This window comes from Bidens hawaiensis, unplaced genomic scaffold (assembly GCF_021521415.1).
Source record: "Bidens hawaiensis isolate Kalapana, Puna unplaced genomic scaffold, B.hawaiensis_p1.1 tig00008951_1, whole genome shotgun sequence".
NCBI classification, from domain to species: Eukaryota; Viridiplantae; Streptophyta; class Magnoliopsida; order Asterales; family Asteraceae; genus Bidens; species Bidens hawaiensis.
The window spans coordinates 755,096-764,252 of NW_027491653.1; the positions used below are offsets into that span (position 1 = coordinate 755,096).

At 36.6% G+C, this 9,157-nt stretch overlaps 1 pseudogene; it reads left to right on the forward strand.

Annotated features, from left to right (window-relative positions):
- Positions 1-2,357: 2,357 nt before the first annotated feature.
- LOC143530635 (heat shock cognate 70 kDa protein-like) lies at positions 2,358-8,681 on the forward strand (annotated as a pseudogene).
- The last annotated feature ends 476 nt before the right edge of the window (positions 8,682-9,157 follow it).

Consider the following 9,157-nt stretch of genomic DNA (forward strand, 5'->3'; position numbering starts at 1 on the left):
AATCGTGTTTTGAGTAGATGTGGGTATAAAATATAAGTGAACTTGAATATAGTATACATGCTACCCCCAAAATATAAAAGATGGAAAAAGGGGTATGTAAACTCAACTTAACGAGTGGATTAACGAATATGAGATGGCGATAAAAATTTAGCTAGAAACGGTCGAGCTCCTTGGGATACGTCAACGAGAGCTCCTAGTTGTTTAAAGATAGTATTGATTTATTATAACAAAGTATTAACAAAACTTATAAAAATGAGATTTGATTGGGCCTTAAGTACAATTGTTATTTAAAATATCATTAAGTTCATTATCTAAATTTGTTGATAATATGAACTAGGGGGTATAAACAATAAAATAATACGACATGACCTTACGGTTACAAATCGGTTTAAAAGAATTTCGGAGTATTTTAGGGTTTAAGCTATTACTATTACTATTATTATTATTATTATTATATATTTTAGATCTTCAAAGTGATATAAAAGTTGGAAAAGTTAATACGTACATGAATCTTTAAAATGAAAACAATTTGCATTATTAAACGAGTTATCATTACATATATATAAAAGAAAAGCGACAAGTCTAGAGGTTTGGATTATATTTACGTTTATTAAATGTTAATAATATACAAGAAATTGATTAAAAGTATTTAAAAAATAAATAAATAACAAAACCGGTTTTAGGATGACGGAAAGAATGGCTCAAAGTCTCGGTTTATAATATTAAAAAGTTTAATTGTGTAGGCGATAATTAATCTTAAAAGGTTCAAAAACCCTTAAATAAAGTTAAAAAAGAAAAAAATAATAATAACCAAAAACCGGTTGGGTCGGGTTCAAAACCGCGACCCAGCATTTGTTAATCAAAGGTCCATCCAACTAAGCCAACATGGCCAGTTGTTAAAAGTTGCATATCTGCAAAATATAAATGAGGTTTTAAACAGGACATGAACCCTAGACTATTCAATTGGATAATCTGGTCCATGATTGATTAAATGAGTTTAGGGTTATTGTTTGGTGATAGATCTCGATTCATATCATACCTGTTAATCGAATTATAATAGCCGGTAAGATGGTGAATTTGCTCGAAAGAGTTGCGGCCAATGAGAGGTTAATTTGGGTGACGGGATACAATTGTAAATGGAACTGAGTTTAGGGGAAATGTTGGCGACGAGGAGGAGGTGGTTTCTGCAGGTCTAATTGGTTCGTAACGATTGTATTATATAGGATCACGAGTTAGGGTTTGTTCGGGCTTAATAAGGTTAATTGACCAAATTATGGATAAATTAACGCATGTTTACTAAAATTGGGTGTCGGTTAACAGATTATAGGATGGAATATTCCAAATGCCTAAATTAATCGATCATAAACGAGCAGTACTTGGAGGTTTTGAAGGATTTCTGGTGCGCCGGGTCGGGTTGGGTCCATGGGTGGTCTGGTTGGACCGGTTAGATGGGTTAGGGGTTAATTTTGAATATAATATGTTAATTTATAATATCAGAATTTATATAATGGATCCCTGGAGTTTATGATGTTGGTGCGAGAGTTAATCAAAGTTAGCTAAGGGTTGTTTTTGTATAATCTTACAGCTATAATCAAATAAATAAATAAATAAATAAATAAATAAAATTAAACGAGTTGGGTTTTCGAGTCCGAAAATTGACGAATGTTACAATTTACACCCATTTGACACCATTCCCCCATCTAATCATAGGCTGCATACGCTGCGTATGGAATAATTACTTGAGTTAATCAAATCAAAGAAGACATACGATCATATGGAAGGCTATACGAGTCATATACTATAGAAACTATACGAGCCATATTCCTTTTTACACATTTCGTATTATATGGAAGACGAGACGTATAACATTTCATACGAAGCATGTAAATCTAACATAACCATATGAACCGTATAAGAAATAATACAAATCGTATGCATGTAGTTTTTGAAAAATCATGAAAAGTAATCTATACGAACTGTATAAGAAATAATACGAAACGTATGACGAAGAATTTTTAAAATTGAGCAATTACTTTTGCAGGAAGCGTGAAGAGTGTTCCAACATTTAATCAATCAATCCATCACCGATATACGAACTGTGTTATGTGTAATCGATTCTTTGGCCATATTGTAAGACGAATATTAGGTATAAAAAGAATCTTTCAATCATATAAATTGTGTGATCTCAGTGGGTTTTTTTTACCAACTTATTTCTTTGAACTAGATAATTATAAACAATGAAGTATATGTATATTTTACTCACTTCTTTCTCCCCCTTCATCCCTTCCAAATGTTGTTAAAAATATTACCAACCTAAATTTATTTTTCCAACCACATTGATAAATTTCGTTAATGAAATGCATAATTCTGAAGAAAATGTTGTGGAATCCGATGAATCTTTCTCTACTGTTTTTGTTGAATCTTGTCATTTTTTTCTCAACCGAACAGATATATGTTTTCTATTCATGTTTGTATTATGTTATCCTGTTATTAACAAAAATGAATCTTATTTCAGGTCTTTATGTGTTTCGATGAGTTGAAGCAATGGGCGTACAACACCGGACTTAACAATGGCTACGTGATAGTAACCCAAAGGTCTAAGACAAATGTTGCTGGCAAGAAGAACAAGATGTGTCTTAGATGTGATCGTGGTGGTGTTTACAAGGGGAAGGCAACTGTCAGACTCGCTGGTACCAAGAAATCAACTGTCCGTTTTAGTTGATTGCAAAGTACCACAAAGAGGAAGATGGTTGGAACCTGTGTGTGATACACATTATTCAAGTTCTTATAGTTTTGACTCTTCAAGGTCAAACTAATACTAATCTTTGTTTCTAACTAATTCTTGTTACTTAAAAGCTTGATGTTGCAACATATATATAATATACACCCCTTGTTTCCTTCGACTTTCACTTCTCCGGTCACGGTTGGTTGAAGTGTCATGCTACAAGGCTACATGGAGGACTATTATAGTCCTTGATAAATACTTTAAGTTATGCTTTAATTTTGTTTATGCTTATTAATATTGTTTAGTCCGTACTTGCTTTTAGTTTCCAAATCATTTTTTTAATAGTTCAATGGTATTGGGTATGTGGCCACCATTTTCGGTTTCATCCCGAGTCAAGAGCCAAACCAAAACCGAACTTTTGTGTAATACTTTATTGTTAACATATTGTATGAAAGATTTGAGTATTATTATTTTTAAGTTTATTTTAATGAGTTCTATGGTATTGGATATGTGGTAACCATCCTCGGTTTCATTCCGAGTCAAGGACCGAACCGAAACCGAACTCTTGTTTAAACACTTTATTTTAACATGTTGTATGTAAACTTAAGTATTATCATTTCTAAATTATTTTAATAAATTCCATGGTATTGGGTATGTGGTAACCATCCTCGGTTTTATTACGATTCAAGGACCGAACCAAAACCGAACTAAACCGAGTTCACTCGCTTAAGACACACTAGTGTGTTTTGAGCCACCGAATCTCATATTATCTCTAAAACTATTTTATAAACTAATTTTAAATTGTTTTCTCAAAACACTTGGTATGTTGGATCTAACTTGATCTTATAACATGTTTGGACCGACAAAACCAAACACTCGCTTAACGGACGTCGAGGTTCTTCTCAATAAGAACTACACACTTGGTTAAGCTTCTTTTGATTTCACTGAGTTATCTCATAACATTTTGGAATCACGGCTTCGAGCTTGACGAATTATCAAGACTCGAACCGACAAATCCGAACACTCGTAAAATCTCGTTTTGGTATTTATTTAACTTTGCAATATTGCAATTATACCCAAATATTTACTTAACAAAGGTTAAGTAAAGACTAATAAATAGAATAACGAGACCTAATTTCTAGTAAACTTACTTTTCAAAAATTATTACTTTAATTCCTTATGCATTTACATTTTAGCCTTCAAACTTTAATTATTTATTTTACTTGTCAAGTTATTTTACTTTAAAGCTTTTAAAAACCATCTACTAACTCAAGACCCTTTTTAATCTAGGTCTTGCCCGTTGAACTTACCCTTCCCCCGTGCAACATCCCGAAATTTCCAAAATAATATTAATTGTATTACTTAATAATAGAGGGAAAGTTTACTCGGGTTATCGGGAAATAAATAAATAGAGTAGGAGTTGGTATGGGTCGGGCTAGTGTTGGGTAATGGATATGGGTTATGGACTTGGGTTATGAAAGAAGGAAGGAGAGTCCATGGGCTTAAGCCCATGATCCCTAAATATAAATACCATTAATCACCATCTAATTCTCATTCTCACATATTCCATACACCACCAAAACACACACAACCCGAACCAAGATCCGAAGGCGAAAACCCGAGCTTGTTGGTGCTGGAACGTCGTGACGGACCAAAACAACATCAAGGCTTAACCGGGTTCGTAGTTCGACTCGTTCAAGGTACGTTTATAGTTAGAAATCGTTCGTATAGGTTCGGTTTGATTTGGGAAATCATAGATCTGTGTTAGTTTGTTATAAACGAACCTAAAGCAACAAATATTACTGGAATTGATTAGCATTTGATAGGTTAATTGTTAACCTAAAAGAACCCGTAACCTATATGCCTAAATCGCACCCCTTAAACATCGATGTTAGGCCGATTTGATGGTTGGGGTTTGTAGGCGCTGGTCAGACGATTACGTGGATACCTAAATCGAGTTATTTGGTTAAGAAACGAAGGTGATTAAGGACGAACAGTAGCTGCAGCCGACAACTTCGCCTGCAAGCTAAGTTCGCCTGATGAACTTTGCCTGCAAGCTAAGTTCGCCTGATGACAACTTCGCCTAAAAGCTAAGTTCGCCTGATGACAACTTCGCCTAAAAGCTAAGTTCGCCTAAGGGTTAACTTCGCCTAAAGCTAAGTTCGCCTAAGGGTTAACTTCGCCTAAAGCTAAGTTCGCCTAAGGTTTAACTTCGCCTAAAGCTAAGTTCGCCTAAGGTTTAACTTCGCCTAAAGTCGAGTTCGATTAGAAAATAAATTATAAGCGATAAGTAAAAGTAAGCTAATACTAGGCCGCCAGATTAGATCAGGCGAGTATTGATACGTGTAACTTATACAGTCAGCCGAGCTCAGTTAAAGAAGGGATTTACAACTATCGGAGGAAGAGGCAGAGTTCAGGTGAGTTTCTAGCCCCATTTATGTGTTATGTTTTCGGGGTTGTGTGCATACTCGATGTGTTGTTAATACATTTATCCTAAGTGATAAGTGTATGCCATATGTGATATATGTGATGGATATGAATGATTGCTTGTCGGTACGCGAACAATCTTCGGATATTGCGCGTACTGTCAGGTCAAAAATAAAGGTACGAATATTATATATCGAAGATGTATGAACATTACAAATGAATACTTGTCGGGGCGTGAACAATCTTCGGATATTGCACGTATCGACAAGGGGTATGGTTGTTAAATGAATGATGTAAAGAACGCCTAGAGTGTTCTTATGCTATAATGTAATTATTGTATATGTGAAGTATGTGTATACAGGTACACGAATGGTATTGAGTTCTACGTTCGACATAGTAAGTTAGGATGGCAAATCCCTCTAGCTTTTGTCGGACATAGACTCGGCTGGTGATGGCGTAGTTAAGGACTGCGGGCCTTATACGTAATGTAGATGATAGATGTAAACGTGGATAGGGACGGTGGGCCTTATACGTGTTACAGATAATAGACGACAACGTAGTTAAGGACTGCGGACCTTATACGTATTATAGATAGGCATCAGCATAGGAAAGGACTGTGGACCTTATACGTGCTGTATTTGTGATGTGGTAGCATAGGGGAGGACTGCGGACCTCGTACGTGCTATGAATTAGGTTGCAGCATAGGAAATGACTGTGGACCTTATACATGCTGTATTTGTGATGTGGTAGCATAGGGGAGGACTGCGGACCTCGTACGTGCTATGAATTAGGTTGCAACATAGGGAAGGACTGTGGACCTTGTACGTGTTGTGGATGTAGGATGGTATAGGGAAGGACTGCGGACCTTGCACGTACCATGAATGGTGAACATAGGTAAGGACTGCGGATCTTTTACGTGTTCACGACCTTGAGTACAGGTATAGACGGCGGACTATGAACGTACTCTCAGTAGACTGAGGTTAGTGATTGTAGATATGTATGTATGTATGGTAGTAAGTATGTATGTAGAACAGAAGGGTAACTAGTTAAGCATGGATATGTATCTTCGGATATGTATGTATGCGTATGTATTGTATGGCGTCCGATAAACTAGAACTCACTCAGCGTAGCTGACTTTTAGTATGCACGCAGGTGAGTAGAATGAGACAACTAGCTTGAGCGGGCACATGGTGGGCGAATAGGAGACTGGCATTTGAAGACTCAAGACGTTTAAGTTTAATGTTTCGTTTATTTTGAAAGACAAAATGATGTTTTAAGACAAGACGTGTTTTGTTATGAAATGTTTATGAAAGTTTTTATATTCCGCGAAAGTTTTAATGAACTCTGATTTGTAAGAACTGTGTTTATGAGTAAATCCGACGCTAAAGTAGGGCTACCGGGTTCGGGGCCTTACACCCCGTTTTATCGCAAACTATCCTTCAATTTACTTATTTCATGTGAGTACATTTCATCCCCCGTTATCACTTTTATACTTTGGGGGGTAACATGCATACTTATTAAAAACAAGAATGATTTATAATACTCGATCCTTAAACCACAAACGTTAGGGTGTGTGATACTAGAATACTCGCTCTATTGTGTGTTATATGCTTCATATGCTTTACGTGCACGAGTGTTTATTTTTATGTTGTTGTTGAGCCTTGAAAAGTATGATAATACGCTCCCCTAACTACTTAGTCGCTAGTAGAATAGGGCCTCATTATCCGAGTATGTCGGTTGTTACCGATTAGAAAGGATCCTCATTTACGTATGATTTATATACCGCAATGGTTGCTTTTATTTATAGTTTCATATACGATTTTTGGATTCTGCCTCATATTATATATACTCAAAACTATGAAATTGCTGACCAACATACGTGCTGACAAATATTATTTTATGCATTATTACAGGTTTGATTATTACTTGATTTGGAGCTTGACGACGCCATTCTATTTGATACTGGTCTCTTAGTAGGTGAGGGGGCCAAAAACCAAATCACCAGGAACCCCACTAACACGTTTTTCGGTGAGTTGTATTCATGAACTACTTTGTTACTTGTCACACAAGATAATCGTAGATTTATCCTTTATTGAGCATATAAATATGTTAAATAAATAATAAAGTTCTTTCGTTTATGGTAAATTTCAGATGTTAAGCGCTTAATGGGGGGGCAGATTCAGTGATATCAGGCTGCAAAAAGAAATTGAATCATGGCCTTTTAAGGTATTCGATGGATCTAACGATAAGCCAATGATTGTACTTGAACACATGGATACAAACAAGAAGTTTTCAGCTGAAGAAATATCTTCCATGATTCTGAAGAATTTGAAAGAGGCTGCCGAGGCATACCTTGGTACAGCTGTGAGAGATGCAGTGATTATGGTCCCTGCATATTTCAGTGACAGACAACGACAGGCGACAAAGGATGTTGGTACTCTGGCTGGCCTCAATGTCATGCGCCTGATTAGTGAGCCCACAGCAGCTGCAATTGCGTACGGTCTAGACAAGATTTCAGACCCAAACCACCCACAACAGAAAAACGTTTTCGTTTTTGATTTAGGTGGAGGGACATTTGATGTGTCATTTCTCACTATCAGCAGAGACGGAACCATAAGTGTTAAAGCAGTGGGCGGTGACACTCATTTGGGTGGAGAGGATTTTGACAAGGCGATGGTTGATCATTGTGTACAAGATTTTAAGAGAAGACAAAGGAAGGATGTTAGTAAAAATGCAAGAGCAATGGGGAGATTGAAAGTTGCGTGTGAGAAAGCTGAAACTTCGATTGACATTGATTGCTTGTATGATGGAACTGATTTTTCAATGAAGGTCACCCGGGCTAAGTTTGAGGATCTGAATGCTGGTTTTTTTAAAACGTGTATTGAGCCATGTGGAAAATTGTTTAAGAGATGGGAATATGCACAAAAATAACGTGGATGAGGTTGTTCTTGTTGGTGGGTCGACTAGAATTCCTAAGGTACAGCAAATGCTAGGTGAGTTTTTTAATTGGAAACCACTTTGCAAGAGTATTAATGCGGATGAAGCTGTCGCTTATGGAGCAGCGGTGTTGGCTGCAAACTTAAGTGGTAATGGCAATAAAGCTATGAAGGATTTATTACTTCAAGATGTCACCCCTTTGTCCCTTGGTATTAAACATTTGGATGGATCAATGTCGGTCATAATCCCAAGGAACACGCCAATACCCACCATCAAAGAGGTAACTCGTGTTACAGTGGCAGACGACCAAAAAATAGTTACAATATCAGTTTATCAAGGCGAGTGTCATGAAGTGGAAGACAACATTTTCCTAGATGAATTCACTCTTTATGGCGTTCCACCAGCACCTGCAGGTAAAGAAAAAATTAAAGTTTGCTTCAGCATGGATGCCAATGGTATTCTCGATGTCTCGGGTGAGTTGATATCCACGGGTAATAAAAGAAGTATAGTAATTGCTGGGAGTGGAAATGTGTCCAAGGATGACATTGAGAAGATGCTGAAAAAGATTAACCTTTGAACTCTATTGTTATAATTAGCAACTGTTTGTTTTGCTTGTAAGAAGTTTTTTCATGTTTTGCTTGTAAGAAGTTTGTTTTTAATTCCTAGCTCTATTCAATGCAACTGCCATGATTCTTAAGATTATATTTGATTTTGTTAAGGTTTTATGGAATTAAATTTTATTTACTAGCCTTGTTTCATTTATGTATTCAAGTTGGTGTCACTTTGATATGTGCACGTTAGTTTACACTAGTACATAAGAGCCCTAAAGATGCGGTGTTTTTTGCCAAAAGGTGTGGTCCAAGGCCCGCACTAAATACCATCGCACCTTTTACTTAAATTGAACCGCACCTCCTGTAAACCGCACCTTCTACTCACTTATATGTGAACCGCATCTTCTGCTTATACATCATCATCATCATCATCGTACTCAGTATATCCCACCAATAGCAAAGCTATAGTAGGGTCTGAGGAGGGTAAGATGTAGACAGCCTTACCTCTACCCCATAA